The sequence below is a fragment of the Molothrus ater genome, chromosome Z (genome assembly GCF_012460135.2).
Source record: "Molothrus ater isolate BHLD 08-10-18 breed brown headed cowbird chromosome Z, BPBGC_Mater_1.1, whole genome shotgun sequence".
Classification (NCBI taxonomy): Eukaryota; Metazoa; Chordata; class Aves; order Passeriformes; family Icteridae; genus Molothrus; species Molothrus ater.
The window spans coordinates 5,960,306-5,981,105 of record NC_050511.2 but is presented as its reverse complement, the minus strand read 5'-3'; positions in this window follow the sequence as shown (position 1 = coordinate 5,981,105).

The window sequence follows — 20,800 nt, the reverse complement described above, 5'->3', positions numbered from 1 at the left end:
TGTAAACCCTCTTGCTTCTGAGTGGAAGCCAGGATCTACCTATTAAACTTTTTAGAACTGCTTGCTGCATATTTTTTCACTCTGAAACCACCAAGACTGTTCTTTTTGTCTATGGAATTCTGGACTGAAGAGGAAGCTTTACCAATCCAGTTTGATCCTGTATTTCTTGTTTTCTGCTATGTATAGTTCAGGGAATGGTGTTAGTGTTTAAGAACAAATTTCCCTAAGTCATCAAAATTATGAGCCACTTCTTAAGAAGAAATAGTGCTAATTAAATCAGACAAACACAGATAGATACAGTTGTGGAGATCATATGGTCCTACATTTTCAAATCACTAAAAAGGCAGAAAGAAACTTCAGGACTAATACCCAATTTTATCAAGCCCATCTTTTTACGATGCAATCACTTCTAGAAAACATTATGCTATTCTGTTCTTTGAGATCATTGATCCTCTCCTAAATCTCTTAAATGTAATGTAATATTAAATATATATATGTGTGTGTGTGTGTGTGTGTGTCTATATAAACACACACACACACACACAGAGACACACACAGTCACACACACACATATACATAATTACAAAATTAGAAAAACAGATGTTGATGAAACATTATGAAAGCTATTTTTTTAATCAAAAATGAAAATGTTAAGAGATGTCAAACTGGTCAAGCTGCCTTCAGCTTCTACTTATGATGGCCTAATTTTTTACTTTTAACCCTGAGGAAACAATTTATTTTTTTCCCCTCTAGGCCTCTGTAGATTTTATAGTTATGTTATAGGGAACTAACCTTTTAGCTGTTATTTCCAAAATGGTTAATGAGGACTGCAAAAAAACCCTCACATTCAGTTGAATCATAGGTTCTGATAGATACTACTGTCAAATGACTGATGAATTAAGATTCTAAAGAGAAAAAAAAAAAAAGAAAAATAAATTAACTGAATGGCCAAAACACATTCTCATTTCTGCAAAACAGCAGCTGTTACAAGAGGTTTGGATGCTTTTTAGTAAGGGACAATCTTTGCCTTCAACAGTGGGGTCAAACCAAGCAAGGATCAAAACAAAATAACTTTTTCCTAGGAATCTGTTGGTGATGAACTTAAAGCTGGAACCTTATCTGCTATTGAACTCCTTGGTAAAAAGCTGAAACATGGTGAATGTTGCTCTGAGCAGCAGTGAAGAGCTGAAGAGTTGGAGGAAGAAGACAATGGGGATGGTGTGTGGAGCACTTCCGAGAACCTGACTTAGACAATCTCATTTTACCAAGCATAACTGTAAGCAGTGAATAATCTGTAGCTCACTAGTGTCATCATTTTCTTTGGGCAACCTTTAGCGTACAAAAACTGACCTGTTTCAAAGATGAGCTTCATACAGTTTGTATAGAAAGCAGTTGATGAACTATAAATGACAAAGGAAAGTGGCTAGGTTAATTTTTTTATCAATGAATAAAAACAGAAACAGGACTGTGTTTGCAACTGCAGCCCATGAGCACACAGAGAAAATATCACTTACAGTTTCTTTATTGATCACGTTTTATTGAGCAGCCAGTACATCCATATTTATTTTTTTTACACCTTTAAAACAGTTCTGCCTGCTGAGTCACTGTTTAACGCTACTTTAAATCAGGTAGCACTTTAATGCACTATGAATATCCCTAAAATTTAAATTATTTTTACAGTTATAAGGGTGAAAAGTGTTTAAACTACAATCATTCACATTTTATTTTCTTTCTAATAAGAAACTTTTTTTAATTGCTACAATTACCAGAAACAAGTAAACCTATGAAGACCAAGTGACATGGTTCTCCTATCTTTTTTAGTCATCTACCTGCCATTTCAGGTACACAGTCTTGTGCCAACACTTATTCAACTGAAAATGTGGGAATTTCAATTGAGATAAATCTTGAAACAACTATTTGAAAAAAATTAACAATCCAATGTTTAACACCATCTAGTTTTTTAGTCCCAAAACTCTGCCACACAGGGAATATTGTGGTCAAATCATTGTTTAGTCATATCATTGTTTAGTCATATCATACTCATCTACTAGTTAAAATTGAGCTGAAATATGTTGCTGTGATTGTCAATATTTACCTGTTGGCAGAGTTCTGCAGCAATATTTTTTGACAAATTCAGTCTTATTTTAAGGCCCATGCCCATTTAATGGCAGTGTATATGACTACTGGCTTCTGTTATGATGAAGAATATGGATCTGTCCTATGTGATCTGCATCACTGTTAATTACTCATTGATTGTTTATCCTTAGTTTTTCAGGATTTTTAGCCTCATGAGTTTAAACAGTCTTGATCAACAGATGCCAACTGGGGAAGGTTTGAATACATCTCACAGTGAGCTACAGAGCAGCCAAGTACTTTGCATTACACAGATGCTGGAATAACACAGAGCAGCACCAGCACAGTAATTAAAGAATTACATCAACATACCCTACAGGACTTAATATACACACATATATTTATATTTGTATATAGACCTTGTATGAAAGCCTAGATAAATTCTAACTTCTTGTGACACACAGCTCAGGCACTCAAGATGGAAGTTTTGTGGCCCTGATCTCTCTACCTACCACCAAGTAAAAATGCACTTTATTCAGGATCTGAAAACTCTCTGGACACAACCAGCTCTCTCAGTTTTTTGAAAAATAGGGCTGGAAAGAAATGGAATAGAATAGAATAGAATAGAATAGAATAGAATAGAATAGAATAGAATAGAATATTTATTTTCAAAGGGATCAATATTTCAGTCTTTCTATTTTGATATCTGCATCTCTTAAAATAAGATGTGGTACACCTGGACTAGAAAAGTGCAGCTGTTACAAAGACACTCTCTATGACTCAGAGAGATTTATAGTTTAAAACTTCAACTCCATCTTTCCTGAAATGTCTTATTGGCCAGAAGTTTGTCAGAGCTTTAATAGAGACATAGGAATTTATCAGCATGTTTTCTTCATGGAAAATGGCTTTTTGCCAATACCACTTATCTCACAAACTCCCAGTTGTAGGAATACCACACTTGCATTGTGGATATAGCACAGACAATTCCATAGTGAAGTCACAAAACTTTGCATATGCAAAGTTTATATCCCAAGGTCAAAATTTCTTCCCACTCTGTGAGGTTGCAAGGCCACTGTTCAAATATACAGCTAGGCATTTTTTCCAAGATTTATCTCTAGCATATTTCAGGTAGAGAAACCCTTGAACCATATTTCTGTTGAATGCAAAAGAGAGAAGAAATAGAAGTTTCTGAAACTGAGAATACAGGACTGAACTGCTCCATGACATCTTCTTAGAAAGGGCAACTCAGAGCTGTATCTAGGAAGGGAAGGTGGCAAGGATGAGGAAGCAAGGAGTTATGGGACTATAAAAATTACTGTTTATTGTTTTAGATTTCCTGGCCAATGCTTACAGAATCTCAGAATGGGTTAGGTTAGAAGGAACCACAATGCCTCATCTGGTCCAACCTCTCTGTTCAGGGAGAGTCATTCCAGAGCACATGGCACAAGACTGTGTGCAGATAATTTTGAGATATCTCTAGTGATAGAGACTCCACATCCCCTCTGGAAAATCAGTTCCAGTTCTTGGTTACTGCTCAGGAAAGAAGCTTTTCCTCATGCCCAGGTGGAACTTCCTGGGCATCAGTTTCAGTCCATTGCCTCTTGTGCTATCCCTGAGCAGAGCCTGGGCCATCCTCTGAGCCTTCCCTTCAGATATTTACACTCATTGATGCAGTGCCCTCCCAGCTGTCTTTTCTCAAGGCTGAACAGGCCCAGACCCTCCAGCCTTTGCTCATTAGAGAGATGCTCCAGTCTCTTAATCACCTTCGTAGACCTCTGGACCTGCTCCAGGAGCTCCATGTCTCTCTTGTCCTGAGGAGCCCAGAACAGGACACAGCATTCCAGGTGTGCCTCACAGGGCTGAGTGGAGGGACAGGATCATTTCCCTCAACCTGCTGGCCATGGTTTTTGACGCCCTCTCATTTTTCAGCCGCATTCTGAAATAGCTTTGACTTTTTTTCCTTTTTTTAATATGTCATTATAACAGGACTCATAACTCTATTTGACAGCTGGACTCACTAAACCAAGACAATTAATATATGCAAAAGTAGAGCTTACCAGAAGAAACCCTTGTTGCGGTAACTTCTTTATAAAAAACTGGCAAAGCTCAGATTTTTTTCACACTGAGAATGGCACCACAGGGAAATGGTAAGACAAATAAGACAAATTACTTGCATGACTCTCACCAAGTAATAGGAATCTTCTTGATACTGAAAGTGTATTTTCTATTAAAAAAAAATAACAACATACCAAAAAAAACCCCAAAACAAAAGAAAATAAAAAATAAAACCAAACAAACAAAACCAAACAAAAGAAAACCACAAAAACACTTCACAAAAAACTCCCAAGATGATGAAAATACCTTCTTATCATTTAAAATGGTTGACTGTTTTATTGACTGACTTTAAAACTGGTGTTTTGTTTTAGGATAAACAAATAGGATAAGGAGGAGTTTTGTGAAGGAGAGGTCATGTACATGCACATAAGAAGAAAAAGAATAAAAAGAATAATCTATAGAAAAAATAAGCAAAGTTTTGGGGTTTTTTTGTTGTTTTTTTTTCTGAGAAAAACAAAATTATATACTTCTCCATCCATTAATAACTCTTTTAAAAATGTTAAAAAACACCCCCAAAATGCTGGTAATTTGATAAGAAAAAAAGAAGGTACAAAAGAAAAAGTTGTGCTCTTTCTCTGAGCAAAGTCTCTTGGGTATCAAGAACATTAAAATCCAAGGAAGACCTGTTCAGCTAGTTGCGTTCAACATTAGCATCTTTTTATCCTCGGTTACCTTACCTGACTCTTAACCCTCTAGTGTCCCACAGAAGGGATATCTTCAGGGTTGCCTCTCTGTGATGAGTCAGAGAGGAGACAACAGAAAAGCACATTGTTTATTGCATATCAGAAAGTTTCCAGCTAGCCAACAGTTGCATCATTTCGCATTCAACGAGCACTTGAGTGCCAGCAGATTGCCTCCAGGTTGAGAGCACAAAGTGCTATGGGTGCTTTTTGTGGCTCACTGGCACTGACACTACCTGGAGCTGACATTAATACAAGACAGGAACCCACTCTTGCCGTGGAGAACGAGTTTGGTCTGCATGTGGGCTATAGATCCTTTTCTCTATTTCCTTCGGCAGCTGCATGTTTTACCTGAGAGGTGACTGCAGTTTATCTTCAATTTCAGTGGACTGAATTATGTTCTCGAATGTATCTACAGAGCATATAGGAATTGTTTCCTTAAAAGGGATTTTATTCTAGGAAACATGTTTTATTCTTGCTCAGTATCTTCAGAAGCATCTAGGGTGAAAGACACATGACAGCATGAGACATTTGTGCACCACACTATAATAGTAAATCCATATTTTTATCAAGGATCCTGTAGCAATATCTGTACAAATAAATTGAGCTTATTTAGTGCCAGGGAATATATCTGGACACAGGAACCTTATCAGCTAGAGCATTATATACTTAGACCTGTCTGTGACATATTTTTGACCTAAGTCATCTAGAACTCCCTGAATCAATTCTCAGACATGGATAAGGAGTTACCTTAAGCTGGAGATGAGTTCTAATGAGTAGTTCACACGCAATTACTTTGTTTCAGATGATAAGCAAGTTAAGCCATTACTGGCCAAGCTCGGTCTGATGCTTTCAGTGCCCGAGAAGAATCCCATGTGTTTTTCACTTATAAGTAGAGATGCAGCCAGTAACGTCAAAAAGACTTGTCACAGAGGTCTCACTGCAGTACTCTAATGTCAGAAAAGGTCTTGGTCACCTCTGAAATATTGCTTTTCCTTGGATGGAAACACAAAAACACATGCAAGGTCACATCACATTTTCTCACCTACTTCTCCAGGATAAGGGTGCAACTTAAAGTTTCATATGATAGTTAAGCCTTTGAATAGAATGAGCAGTAGAATAAAGTCCTCATTTGGTTTATCAGGACACAAAATAGATATGGAAGCAACAGATATAGCTCTGAGCTCAAAGAAATTCAGATGTGATGCCACAGGTGCTTCACCTGGATGAAAGTAAAGAAAATAGCTACATTGCTTATCACAGAGAGACAGCCACAAAATCACAAGTTCCTCACCCGCTGATACTGGTACTATGAGGGTTTGTTTTTTTTTTTGAGAGGGGATTGATTTGTTGATTTGTTTCAATATTTTTGGGGTTTTTTATGTTTTTGTTTGGGGTGGGGTTTTTTTGGGGGGGAGATTTGTTTTTGCTGGGTTTTTGGTTTGTTTGCTTGTTTTGAGTGGGTTGGTTTTTGTTTGTTTGTTTTTGTTTGATTTTTTTTAAGGTAATTGCCATTATTGTCCAGTGACAGATGTGGATTTCTTGCAAGGAGATTTCCCTGAGTGATATAATGATGGATCAAAAGGCTTGTGATGATAAAAAAGAAATAACTCCCCACCAAAAAATACCCCAAACCAAATACAAAATAATTCTCCAGAAGACATTGATTAAGAGGAATATGTGTCTTAACTCTTATGTAATTTAAGCATCTTAAATCTCAAGATGAAGTCCTGTAAGAGCTTTTAAAAGACAGCTGAAATGAACTAAAAATAGAGTCACATCATAAAAGGATATAAGAAACTGAGATTTGTGAAAAGTCTGTCTCCAGGTTCCTGACAAATATCCCTGTTTTGATAAAAAGAGAAAAGGGAAGGGAACTTCAATGAAGTACTGAGCTTTCAGGCAGAGAGATTCTTTCTCAATATACAAGGACATATTAATTAAATTGCATCTGAAAATTACATGTTCAGTAATTTTGAATTTCTAAGTGAATACAGTGCAGCAAGTTTTTAGGAAGCATTTACATGTGAGTGAAATGGGTCATGTTACATTGTCATGAGGTTAAATTCCTCTCTGTACCATGCCCAATGTTTTCAAGCTCATTTCACACTTATACATTTTATTCTTTGTGGCACCTGAGAGAAATAAAATGAAATAGCATCAAATAATTCAATACTAAGAAGTGCTTCTCTTTTAATGGTAAGAATAACAATATCTTTAAAAGAATGCTTATAAGTAGGCAGTGTGGAAAAGTTAGAGTGAGAGAAGCTGAAATTGGAAAACCACAAGTGTTAAGAATGAAATGAAAATTATAAGCAAAACCACCTTCTTTTTACATTATTTAGTTTCCAGCAGAACTGATTTGTGATCACTGGAGTGTCCTTGTGGTGTTTTCTTGTTTCACCCATATCTTCTTTAGACCCATTTTTTCCCTATTTTTTCCCTATAGCAATTTATATGAAAACCACCCTATGCTCACCATCCTTCTATATACCTTTAACTCCTTATATCCCATGAATGATTCTTTATCCTAAATTTCTATGTCTAAATACCTCCAATTTTACTAAAAAAAAAAAAATTAAATTAAAAATTTACTCAAAAATAAAAAAAAAATCAGATGAAGGTATCTAACCAGCTCAATTATACCCACCTCCTGACAACACACAGAAAATACATTCTCACTAGATATTTGATTTCCAAAACAACTAAAGTTGTGTAGTCACCACAGTGTCTCAGCTGTTGCAGCTCCTCCTCCTTCATGCTTTTTTCCCGATCCCATATTTTAATCTGAATCCCGAATCCTATGCAAACAAGGCACTCACATCCCTCTGTCAGGGTGGGTCAGAACTCCTAGAGCAAAACATTTCTGATCTGTCCTCTCCAACCTCTGCCCCAGATCCCTCCTCCCTTCTGGATCATTCCTCCTGAGGAATGGCCCATGCCATGGCTGAAGGGGCACACTGGATAAGTGCCAGTGGAAGACACCTAAGAGTTTGTACAATTGCTTTGCTGAACTCTGAACACACACTATTTTCCTCACCATTATTTTTAAATAGAGCCATTAGTATCTTAGAGGCCAGGATGTCACATTTCTGTTTTCCTTTGGATGGATTTGAGAGTGAGATTTCCAAAGGGTTTTAAGATGCCTTTTTCCATTTCCAAGACAGAGAAAATGTTTATAGTTCTTCTATGACAATGTAAGCTCCCTGTGATAAAGAAAAGTTTATCCTTTTCATCTTGAAATCATTAATTGGCTGAATTTTGAATTCATGAGATTCATAAGGGCCTACATTCTGTGTCATGCCAATGAGCTTTTCATGTCATCTGCTCTGGGGTCCTGGAAAACAGGTGAGCAAGGAGTGGTCAAGGAATGGTAGAGGAATGGTCAAGAAGAGTCCTTTGCCACTATATCTGTCTTTCATTAGAAAGGAAATATCACTGGGATGTCACCTCTGGTGACATTCCATAATAATTTATATAAATCAAAGAAAGAACTCCAATATTTCGATTCCCAAAACTTTGCTTCTGTTAGAAACATTGCCCAGACAAATACTGAGCAACATATAAATAACACTGGGTTGCGTTGTTTTTCTTTTTCTTTAATTAAAAAATGTCAAGAGCTCCTTTAAAATTTTCATTGTGTGATTTTATGCACTGAAATACTGACTATTAAAGCATTTGTAGGATAAGGTGTTTATAAAGTAACGCTTTCAATAACCTACACTTTTTCTTATCTTTTTCAATGGCTTTCCAGCAATGTGAGAAAGTGTGTGAGTGTGAAGGAACTGGAGGAGGAAAGAATAGTACCATATTTTCCTAGTTTCACTCTGGAGAGAGTGAAATCTTGACATGGAGAAATGTGTGAAATATTCTTGTCTTCTAACTAGCTGCATTTTAAAAGAAGGCCAAAGAAACCTGAGGAAAGCAGAATTATTTCACAAAGGAAGTATTCTTTCTGTTTTTTTTATGCAAAAGTTATGGACTCTTTTTACTAATCAAAGAACATAGAAAATTCAGTTTGAATGTTATTATGCCCAAAGAAGGAGAGCAAATTCAATCTTTCAGCTGTAAAAAAGAGATTTTACTCCTATTTTAAATGCAAATCCCCAGACATCTTTGCATAGCATCTCTACTCACCCCTTATAATGAATGGATTCTTCACTGCTGAAATCTTGAAATCTTTATCAAAACTAAGTGCCTTTCACTAATGTGTGTTCTAGTTCAATGACAGGTTTTAGGATTAGGCATAGGAACAATGAAAGCCTGTGCTGTGACTCATGCAGGTCAGATTACTTATCCACAAGGTCCTTGGTGGTTATAAACCCAATGAATCTAATAATCATATATAAAGGTGGAAAAGCCCATGGGTGAGAAGGGAGACAAAGAAGAAGAGCCACAATCAAACAGTTTTCTAAATTCCTAAAAAAGATGTAAAATAATAAAGATGGCTTGAAAGGGAAAAATGCAAAAAATATTCTGATTTTCTTATGTATATGCATACACACACACATCACACCTTGGAGATTATCTTTAATTTGGATGCTCAGAGATTTGTAGATTATTTTTATAAGAAGTTGCTGCATTGATACAGTTGATATTTACCTTCTATGGCAACTGAAACTTATGATCTAATTTAACCTTACCAAAAAACTTTTTGGCCCATGCAGAATCATTGAGGAGGTAGCATAGCTGCATGCCATCAATGGCTGTTGGACACACAGAAACTGGGCATGTTTAATGAACTGTTGCAGGATAGATACATGGAATTCAACTCACAAGGCACCAGTCCCCATCCTGGTGTTGTCTTATGACTGTTAGAGTGACATTTCTATCCCAGTGGGTTATAAGGAGATCAACAATAATGAGCAAACAAATTACCATATCTCAAAATTCACACCACATCATACTGCTGACTACTACAGCTTTACCTACTTGTTTTTACCATGTTAATGATCATCAGACACTGCTATCAGTGTCTCTACCATCATTCAATTTAATTCAATTTGTTTGATTTAATAGAATTTCGTTCAGTTTTAAAATTATATTCTATGGACAAGTACAAGGGTTTGTGGAACAGAAAAAGAAAGCTTGAGATAATATTCATCCCTGAAGAGAAAATCATTTCAAGGTATGATAAAGTAATGAAAAGAAGTGGGGCTTCATCCACTTTCTCTGTTTGGGTGCAAAATTTTAGACATTACTCTCTAGTCGTGCAATGCAAGAGACAGGAAACACTTATTTCAGGTTTAATCACTTTGGTTTGTTTGTTTGTTTATTTCTATGTATTTGGGGAAAGAGTAATATTACAATTCTGCTTTCTTTTTCTCTCATTTGCTATTATATGTGGGTGAGTAGGGGATAGTGAACAATAAATTACACTACTTAGAGCTGTAGGCTAAGGCTTTTCTTGTCAGTTGTGTCAATAAAGTACACACATAACATCAGTTTCCCATTACACCCATCATTCAGACTCATATATTACTCAGTATAATGGGAAAGGGGCCACTGAAATCTAAAATGAAAAGAGAAATTGAAGTACAACCAGCAGCAGCAGCTGAGCCAAAAAGCAGCTGTGGTAGTGAAACATTTAGTCACTGCTGCTGGGAAAAAAGAGCTATCTCTATAGAGGACATACAGTGCCACATGCTGGGAACTGTGCAGCAGGTGGGTTTCTGTGGGACTGGAAGGCACCCATTTCTTAGTATTTTCTTTTTTTTCTTTTCTTTTTCCCTATTACATTTGCATTTCATTTAAAATAATTGATTTTAAGCCCAAACCACAGCCCAGGTCATACTATTGGCCGAGTTTCATCAGCTGCTTTCATCGGTTGTTTGTACTAGAGGGCAGATGCCGTGATTTGTTCTTAGGATAAATTTTTGTCTTTCCAGTTGTGCTGGTGGGTGACTTTGCCACAGTGCTGTAAAGCCTCTTTTCTGGAGCACCTCATGCTCAAAGTTGGAGCTAGATCTTGGAAAAGTATGGTTCATCCAGATGATGGACAGGACCAATCTATTTCTGAAGCAAACTTTGCTCTGCATATTGTCATAGTCAAACCTTTATTCAAATTTTTATTTCTTATCTGGATGGGGGGATTAAATCCACCCTTAGTAAATTTGTGGATGGCACCAAGTTGGGCACCTGGTTGAGAGCAGGAAAGCTCTGCAGAGGGGCATGGACAGTCTGGATTGATGGGCTGAGGCCACTTGTTTGAGGGTCAACGCAAACAAGTTTTGGATCCTGCGCCTTGGCCTCAACAACCCTCTTTAACTCCAGGCTGGGTCAGAATGGCTGAAAAGTTGCTCAGAGGAAAAGATCCTGGGGGTGCTGGTCAACAGCAGCTGAACTTGAGCCCATATGTGCCCAGCTTGCCAAGAAATCCAAAAGCACCTTCTTGTATCAGCAATAATGTGGCCACAAGGACCAAGGAAGTAATTTGGCCCCTGCACTGGGCACTGGTGAGGCCACACCTTGAGTGCTCTGTCCAGTTCTGGGACCCTCAACTCAGGAAGGACATTTCAGGTGCTGGAGCACGTCCAGAGAAGGACAATGGAGCTCAGGAAGGGTCTGGAGCACAAGTCCCACTAGGAGCAGCTGAGGGAGCTGAGGTTGTTTAACCTGGAGAGGACTCAGGACTCAGAGACCTTATAACTCTGCAACTCCCAGACAGAAAGGTGCAGCCAGGTCAGGGTGGGTCTCTTCTTCCAGGCAACCACACACAGGGTGAGAGGACATAAGTCCTAAGTTGTGCTAGGTGAGGTTTAGGTTGGGCGTTAGAAAGAATTTCTTCACAGAAAGAGTGATTAGGCATCGAAATGGACTGCCCAGGGAGGTGTTGGAGTCACTGTCCCTGGAGTTGTGTTGTCACTGTGATATTTTATGAAAAATCCCTTTGCCAGGATTTCTTCTCCTGGCAAGATGAGAAGTCTCAGCTTCTCCATGTTTTGCTTCTCTGGAGTGTGATTTGGAGAATTGTTTACCCAGCATGTGAATTGTTTTTAATTAATGGCCAATCACAGCCAGCTGTGTCGGGCTCTCTGAGTCTGTCGCAGGTTTTTATTATCATTTTTTTCTAGCCTTCTGATATCTCCTTTCTCTTTCTTTAGTATAATTTTAGTATATAATTTTCTTTTAATATGATATAATACCATAATATCATAAATCAACCTTCTGAGAACTTGAAGTCAATTCTCATCTTTCTCCTGGTCCTGGGGACCTCACAACACCACAGCAGTGTGTAAGGAAAGGCTGGACACAGCACATGATGCTATAGTCTGGCTGACATGGTGGTGCTCAGTCATGCTTGGCCTCAATGACCTCTGGGTTTTTCCCAACCTAATTGATTTTGTGATTCTGTAAAACTGATAAATTCTCCATTGGTTCAGCTAAATTCTGACATTCTGACATTCACTAGGCGCTCCTGCAAATCATTTATTACTGTTGCTTGAATTGTGCTTTTAGTGTTGTAGAATCATAAAGTCATATCATAGTTTTGGTTAGAAGGGACTTGTAATTATTATGTAGATCAAATCCTTCCATTGGCAGGGACACCTTCCACCTGACCATACTACCGAAGCTCCCATCCAACCTGAGTGCAAAGAATTCTAAGGGTGGAGTATTCACAGCTTCTCTGGGCAACCTGTGCCAGAGTTTCACCACTACTCTTCATAGTAGGCCAAAAATAGATGCAACTCAGAGGATCAGTTTTTCTATTTGGATAGCCAATTGTTTCCTCTCCCTATTTAGAAAGTTTCATGGCTTGTTCTGAAGGTTGCACATAATAGAAAGCCCCTGCAAAATAAGGAGAAAGGGAAGGTGTTATCATCCCCATTTCACAGAAATGGAAGACTAAAGAACAAAAAAGCAGAGCCTAAACCACAAGTGATTATATTAACACCTGAATTGTCTTTCCATAAAATTTATGAACGGAAGATGGAAAAGCAGCCTTGATTCTGACTTTAAAACTGTGAGAAGCAAAACAACATTGAGGCTCATTATTAATTATAGCACACTAGAAAGGGAGGGAGAGAGGTGGTGGAATTATAGTCTATTTTCTGAACTAATACTTATGAAAACTGGATGGCATCGTCTGTGATTTCATAAATGTTCTGGAAGAAAAGTGTAGTGATTGCATAATAACCCCATCGAAAGGGTGGTTGATTAGTTTAGTCAATTTGGCATACATTTCAGCTATTATTTTCATTTGAGAAGCAGAGGCTGAATGACACAGTTGCTTTTATCCTGGCACTTTGCAAATGAGCATCCTAAAGCCTAAAGTAGTTTTTTCTTAACTTCTGCACAACTTGGGACATAACTGTGACAACAGTGTTTGAAGATAACAGAGTTAAAAAAAAGTTCAGGACTTCAGGTTTGAAGGGAATTGTGGATTTCTTAGTTTGCAACCATGCACTAAAAAGAGGGGCAAAATCCTACACAACTTGTGTTTGTAGAAGTGTTCAAAGTTATATCTTCTGTGATTAGATCACTGAAATATCATTAATATCAGTATGTAGTTATTCTCTGTGCCTGAGGGTGTTCTGAAATATTGGTCCATACCCAAAAAAATGTCATTATCTTCACAGGGGTGAAATGCATAGCTGTGCTGGAGAGCATGCAGACATTTAGTACAAAATTACTCTTTCATATAGATTTTCTTTGATCACAAAATCTGCATTTCAGAATTTCTGCTTCTCTTATGATAAATTCATTTATGTTCACCATCAGTATTTTATCCAAATCTGATCCCATCGATCCATTCCATGTGGTTTTCTTGGGTTTTATTTTGGAGGTGGTGTCATGTTTTATGAACAGTGTTCCCCAATTTAGTACTCCCACTGAAAAGAGCATCAACTGCTCCCTCCTCCCCCTTCAAAAAGGTAAAGATTATGGATTAAGATAAAAACAATTTATTTGAAACTGCAATGAGATAAGAAAATGATCAGTAGCAGCCAAAATATTAATAAAAATGTTATAGGAAAAAGAAACTATTTACACAAAAAATCTGAAACAATAAACAAAACTGATTGGATCTTCCCCATCACGTTTTCTCTTCTGGAAGGAACACACTTCTACTTGGAAGTGAGTGATATTCCCTTTTCTCCACCCCTAGCAATGACATGAGGTTGTATCAAATAACGTTAGGGGCTGCCTGTAAGCCACACCTCTTATTGGATACTACAAAATATAACCCTGTCCTTGGCCAAAAGCGCTACAGTTCTGTAGCTGTTGGTCCTCTCCTTGGCTGTGAACTATAAGTCAATGTCTTGTCCTTCCTTAATCATCACTTTAGAGGAGTAGTCACTAGCTCAAATATACTGTTATGCTAGTAGAAAACTCTATGGAAACCACATTGTGTGTTCTGAACAGCTTTAACTGTGGGAAAAGGATCTTAATTCCATTTACATACACATAAGTAGATCTGTTCTGGATAAGACATAGGAACTGAAATGTCCCTGTCTGTGCCTAAACTGGGGGACCTTGGAGCATTTTGAGCTTTTGAGTCAAAGGTATAAAAACTAGCCTTGGTCTAAATCTTCATCAGCAAAAACTAAACCCTTTTCTTGGGTATTGTCTAACAAAGGAAAAAACAAACTATGAACAAATGCAGCATAACTAGCAGTATTTACAGCCAAAATTTGTGCCATTCTAAGGTAATGTCATGGTTAACCCCAACTGGCAAATAAGTACCATGGAGTCACTCTTCACTCTCTGCCCCATTGGCATGGGGAGGATATTTGAAAAAAAAAGATAAAACTTGTGAGTTCAGATAAGAACAATTTAGTAATAGAATAATAAAATAATATGTAATAATAATGATAGTGGTAATAGAATCTTAATGAAAAATGAGACTCAAAGAAGACAGGAGTACAGGAAGACAGAAAAAAATCTAAGAGAAATACAAGAGAAACAAGGGGTAGAAAAAATTGCTCACCACCCACTGGCTGATGACTAGCACATCCACCAGCAGCAACTGACCCCTTCTGGCCAGCTGTCCTCAGTTTATACCTGGGGATGAGGCTTCATGAGATGGAATATCCCTTTGTCCACGTTGGGTCAGCTCTCCTGGTCATGCTGACCCTTTTGCTTCAAGTGCACCTGCTTCCTGGAAGAGCATGGGACACTGAAAATCCCTTGATTAGAGTGAGCATTGCTGAGCAACACCTAAAACAACTGTGTGCTATCAGCATTGTTCTCAGACTAAATCCCAAACACAGGACTGTACCATTTACTGGGAAGAAAACTACCTTTATCCCAACCAAAACCAGGACAGTGGCGTGCAGGATCCATGTGTTCTGCTGCACCACCTGGACCAGATGAGATATACTCACTGACCTGGGTGTCAAGAATCTGTAACCCTTATTATATTTTTTTTTAATTTTATCTCTTTCATATATCTTCTCTCCCAGTCCTCATTAGGACTCTGAAATGCTCTTGATTCTAGGGATCTTTTGTGTTTTTTTTCAGGACTGTGTCGAAGAAGCGTGTGACAGGTTCCAAAGCTCTTTAAACATCACTATTCATAATTGTGTGTATGCTTATGGATTCACCAGATTCAATAGGGTGTAGACTCAACTTAAGCACAACATGGACCTAGAAATCCCTATACTTTCTGAAAGTCTTGTATTTTCTGTTAATTCAGATGGAGGGTATCGATATAAAGCAGAAGTAGAACAACTCCGATATAACACCTTGTCAGAGGAGGAAAGCAATGTGAATTGTTCCAGCCATTTTCTTTCCTCCATTCTTATCTTATTATTTCTTTCAGATATTTGCTTGCATTCCTCTTTTATTGTTTTTTTTTTTCCATTTTTAATCCAATTTGTCTTGTTTCTAGTCTGTCATTCATTTTTTCCTTTTTGTGTTATTTTTCTTCTTCTTTCTTTCTTTCTTTCTTCCCAAACTACTCCCTCATTGTCAGTTTGCATCCATCCCCAACTCGGTAAAACAGAGCTTTCAAAGTGTATGCAGTTAGTGCATGTTGCTTGCTCTGAGAGAATGAGGGACACAGAAAGCAGTGACTAATATCAGAATCATGAGTGAAGATATGTTTTATTCATAAACCCTGCATCTCTAGTGAAATTAAAAGCAAAGCAAAGGGTCGAAGCTCTGAACCCTCTTTCCTGGAGCCTGTAAACCAATAAAGGCTTTATATTAGCTATCGATATCTATCTCTGACTTGGCTTAATAACATCTTATTCCCTGTTTTCAGCAGCCATCAATAATATTTCTGCCTGCCCGCTCAGGTCCCCATCTCTGCGTGCAATTGCATTATAAGGGTCTATAAGCCCAATTTGCTTCACATTCTTATTTTTGGAAAAGGCTGTCTGGCTTTTGTAATGAGAGCAGCTGCCAAGAAGGCTTGACAGAATTTGTGGCCCATCTGGCTTATAATCTTCATTCAATATCGCAGGAGCCTAAACTCCCAGACCAACTGATAAGTCAGAGCGTGCAGGCAGGCAGTGGCAGTAATCTTCCTTGTGATTTCTCATTAAGGACAGGGACATCTCAGTGAATCTTTCATATCCTGGCTATCATAGTTTTGTTTGGCTGTTTTTGGTTTTATTTTTTCTTTTCTTTCCCCCCTGCCCTAACAAGACCAATGTTGTTCCATTTCTTACAATTATGTTTAAAAAAAAAAAGAAACAAAAAAACCAAAAAAAAAAAAAAATCAGTTTAAAAATTACTTGGGTTCTCTTGTATCATGTTTAAGAAACTAGGAAACTGATGTTTTGATTCTGCCTTTAAACTCAAGAGCAGTTTACCACTATTCATACTTGAAGTATTTGTGCTGACATATTCCTCTCAGAATCATAGGAAACAAGGGAACAAATGATCCTGAGACATTATCTGGCATATTTCCCTACGATAATATGGAATTAGTTACATCTCCAGGATCCTCAGACCTCAGTCATCTTTGCATCATCCTCAGACTACCTCATATTAACACTTCAAATCCTCAATTTCCAAACTTCATTTTCTGTTATCTCAACTTCTCCACAACTCTCAATTTCTGCTCCAGACACAGAAACAAGCTGACTATCCTGCATGCAGTACCCTACAAATTCCTCGCTTCTTGAACAGGAATATCACCAAATCTTTTGCTGTTTACTTATAAGCTGTGTTTTCTGGAATACTGTTCATCTTCACACTCAGTTCCCTCTGTGGAATACTAAATGGCATGCAGAGATACTTTCACCACCCATGTTTGGGAGGCCACTCAGCTCCCTTGGTCATCCCTTTACCTTTGTTCCAGCCTCAGCTGTCTGAAAGCTAAACCTTACTCATAAACTCACCACTTTGGCTCTTTCTAGGGGTCTAAACTTCCTGCAGGTGTCAGGGATGAATAGCTTCAGAGCTAATCATCTCACCTAGTTTAGAGATTTATCTTCGAAGGTCTGAGATGCCTTTTGAGAAGGCAGACTTTCTCTGTTGATTGCAGTGGGGACAAGCTATGACCAGAGGCCCAACTTTTGCAGGACTATCAAGATCAATTCCTCTATTAGCAAAGGAAATGAATAATGTATTTTTTTTTTCTTACAGCTCTCCATGTCACATCTAATTTTTTGATTTCTTGTAAGATGAGAAGCCTACATATTTTGTTCCCCTCTGTTAAGGTATCCATAACCCTTGAGATAAAAACTGAGCTCATACAGTGGTTATCTGTAATGTGTTGGAGATTTATTGAACATACTTTTCACAAAAGCCTTTGAGGTCTCCTAGAGCTTTACCACACACACTTGATGGGAAATAGCCCAGGAGACATTAAGGGTAGGGACAACAGTCCAGATGGATAAGCACAGGAATAAATACATGTTCATACAGTATTTTTCACACATTCTTATGACATAATTTTTTAATGTTTTCAACATTAAAAAATTATGTCATAATTTTTCAAATGTCAAAAACATTTTGTTTGTTTCTCTTAAAGAAAGAAACAAACAAAAAAAAAGGAAACAAAAAAGCAAAAAACCCCAAACCATAAAATAAAACAACATAAAATATGAAGAATTGTACCTTACTTGGAGGAATAATTTCATAAATATGAGGATGAAGATCACTTTAAAGTCATATATCCTGTCATCAGAAAAGAGAGAAGATAGTTTAAGAAATTGAGGAACATATTTTTCCAATTTTTTTGTCCTTTGTTTTTTCATTCCTGAGGTCAGACCTAATTTCAAACATGTTAGGCAGCTTTATAAATGTAACCACATGGACACTGTGCTTTAAAACCCATTCAGCTGTGTGGTCATCTGTTTCGTAGCATAAGGTTTTATGGGGATGAGGAAAGTAAAAGTCCATTAGGCAACTCTGACAGCATTGTAAATAATTTACTTTACAGGTAGGTCTGCTGTTTTTTTTTTAGGGCTCACTGCGGTTTGGCTAAGAATGCTGTTTAACTTCTAGCACTACATATTGTACTGCTTCCATGTCATAAGAATTACAGGATAAGAAAAAGAGTCCAGGTCAAACATATTTTATTTCATTTTTTGGTTAAAATATTCTGTACCCAAGTAGTTCCTCATGATCTCAGTTACGGTGGATCGGAGGATATGGGAAGGATTCTCATACTTGTTTTCACATGAGTAACAACTACTCTTGAAGTAACACATTTTAGGAAAAGCATAGCTGAAATAGCTAAAGGTAAGCCACAGTCTGGAAACCACAGATTACCTGCTTGCAGCAGAGAACCCCAGCTCATTAGATTGCTAACTCACAAACTCATTAGCTCTCTGCTCATTAAATACTTAGCTACCTTTCATTCACTTCTCATCTTTCTGTTCAACATATTATTTGCTCCATGCACCATATATGACTCAGAGCTGGTATAAAGCAGTTCATTTCAGAAATTCAGAAATTCAACAAGGTTTAGCTATGAAAATTCCTGTGCCTCTGCTCCTGTGCCTTGGGGGGTTTTTGGTGGTGGGTTTTTTTGTTTGTTTTTTGATTGTTTTGTTTCTTTGGTTGTTTGTTTGGGTTTTTTATTTGTTTGCACGCTTGTTTGCTGTTTGGAAATTTTTTGGCCTCTGTGTTGCATCAAATTTATGTGATGAAAACATTTAAATAAAATAAATAATTTAAATAAAATAATCATCAACCTTTAGTGTACTTGGAAAAAATAATATGACAGAACAGATTTGTTTCCAAATTAAATCTTTGTGTTTTTCTCCACCAAACTTGAAACCATATTTTCCTGAAATATCTAAAACTGCAAATTGGCTAGTGTGTGAAGGACTATGCCTGTTCAGTTCAGGAATGCATGTTTCTGATTGGCAAAAGAACTCCAGCTCTTGCTTGTAACATTAAAAACCTGAGTATAGTTACTGCAATTGAAGGGATTAGTCATGCGCCAGAAGTGAAGCAGAGTATGCTGCAGAAAACTTAAAACTGAAAGGAAAATCACGACCTGTCAAAAAAGAAAAATGTTAAACTTAACTTTTTAAACTAGGATCACAAGTACCAAAAGTGTGGCAACCTGCGACCTGGAAAGCTTATTTGTGCTTATATATGTTCTTCCCGAAAATCAGATGGACTGAAATGTGTTATTATTTATATTTCATGAGTTTCCAAGCAGTAGATGAGATCAGTGTCCCACCATTCCAGATTTTTAAAGGGCTTAGTGCTCTGAAGGGCTGAAATGATTGTAAGCTGGGTAGGCACAACACAGGAAGGTCAAATTTCCCTTTGAAGCAGACTCCATTTCAGGGTTCTGGGATGGTAACTTGCATTTCAGACAGAGCAACGACCCATCAACCTCCAGGTCTTATTGTCACAAAAGCAACATTTCCTGCTCAGCCTTTTCCAACAATGAACATGTTGGATACAATTCTCTTTTGATTTTGTGATGTAAAAAGGTAGGAAAAAATTACTGATCAGAATTATGACAAAATAATAAAATTATTTGGATCAGAAGGGATCTAGTTCTGCCTCCCCCACTGTGGGCAGGGATGCCACATACTGGACTTGGTAGCCAATGGTTACATGTTTGATAATTAATTTTGGGTACTACAGTTTGAGAAAATGGTTATAGCTCCTTCGTCAAGAGAAAGGTGCCATAGAAACAATGTTGTAACCCAAATCAGCTTTTTTTTGTTGTTGTTGATGGTTTGGTTTGGTTTGTTTTGTTGTTTTTTTTTTCCCCTCTCTTAGCTTTAAGGTAGGATATCGTTATGATTTGCAGAAGAATCATGTTTCCATGTTTTGGGGTGATTTCAGGTATTGCAGTATTCTGTTTAAATTTCCCAGATTTGCTACTGCTGTTTTGACTCCAGAATGTTGTCAGTTCAACAAAAAGGTAGAAAACGGTGACAAGGGCAAGAAAGTAATAAAAATAGCATCAAATTAAGAGTAAATAAAATTATTTCCACATCCTCCCTGCAAGATCAGTAGTAGTCTACATCTCTAACAATATAAGAAGCAGAATGAAATTTGAAGGGAAAAGAGATGTGAGATAGGAAAAAAAAAAATAAAAAAAGAAGGTTCTATAAAAATTCAGCTTGTTAATGGGAGATACTGCAAGAGGGGAGTTCAGGGATTCATTATCTCAAAAATAGCAGTCCAAACTGACAGGAGTGGGTGAAAACTTCCTGACCCCATGGACTAGTGGATTTCACAGTTACTTGTATTTGTCTTTTTAAGAGTTAGGAGGTGTTGGGGGGGGGCAGAAAGGAAAGGAATAGCCTGCTCTCTGAAGCCTTGGGGCTTTTCTGATAGCATGGAAAGGAAGTAGAGGGAAAATGAAGCATAAACAAGCTAGAGCTCCTGCCCACAAATAACCAATAGAGACTAAAAATACTGTTACAACTGTACAATAATTTAAGGTCACGGTATTCCCTTTTCTAAGTCTGTGAAAACCTGACCCACATAAGGCATTAAAATTCATAACACATGAAAATTAGGAACTCCTGGAAGCAGTTTCTCTTTTTATAAGTACAAAT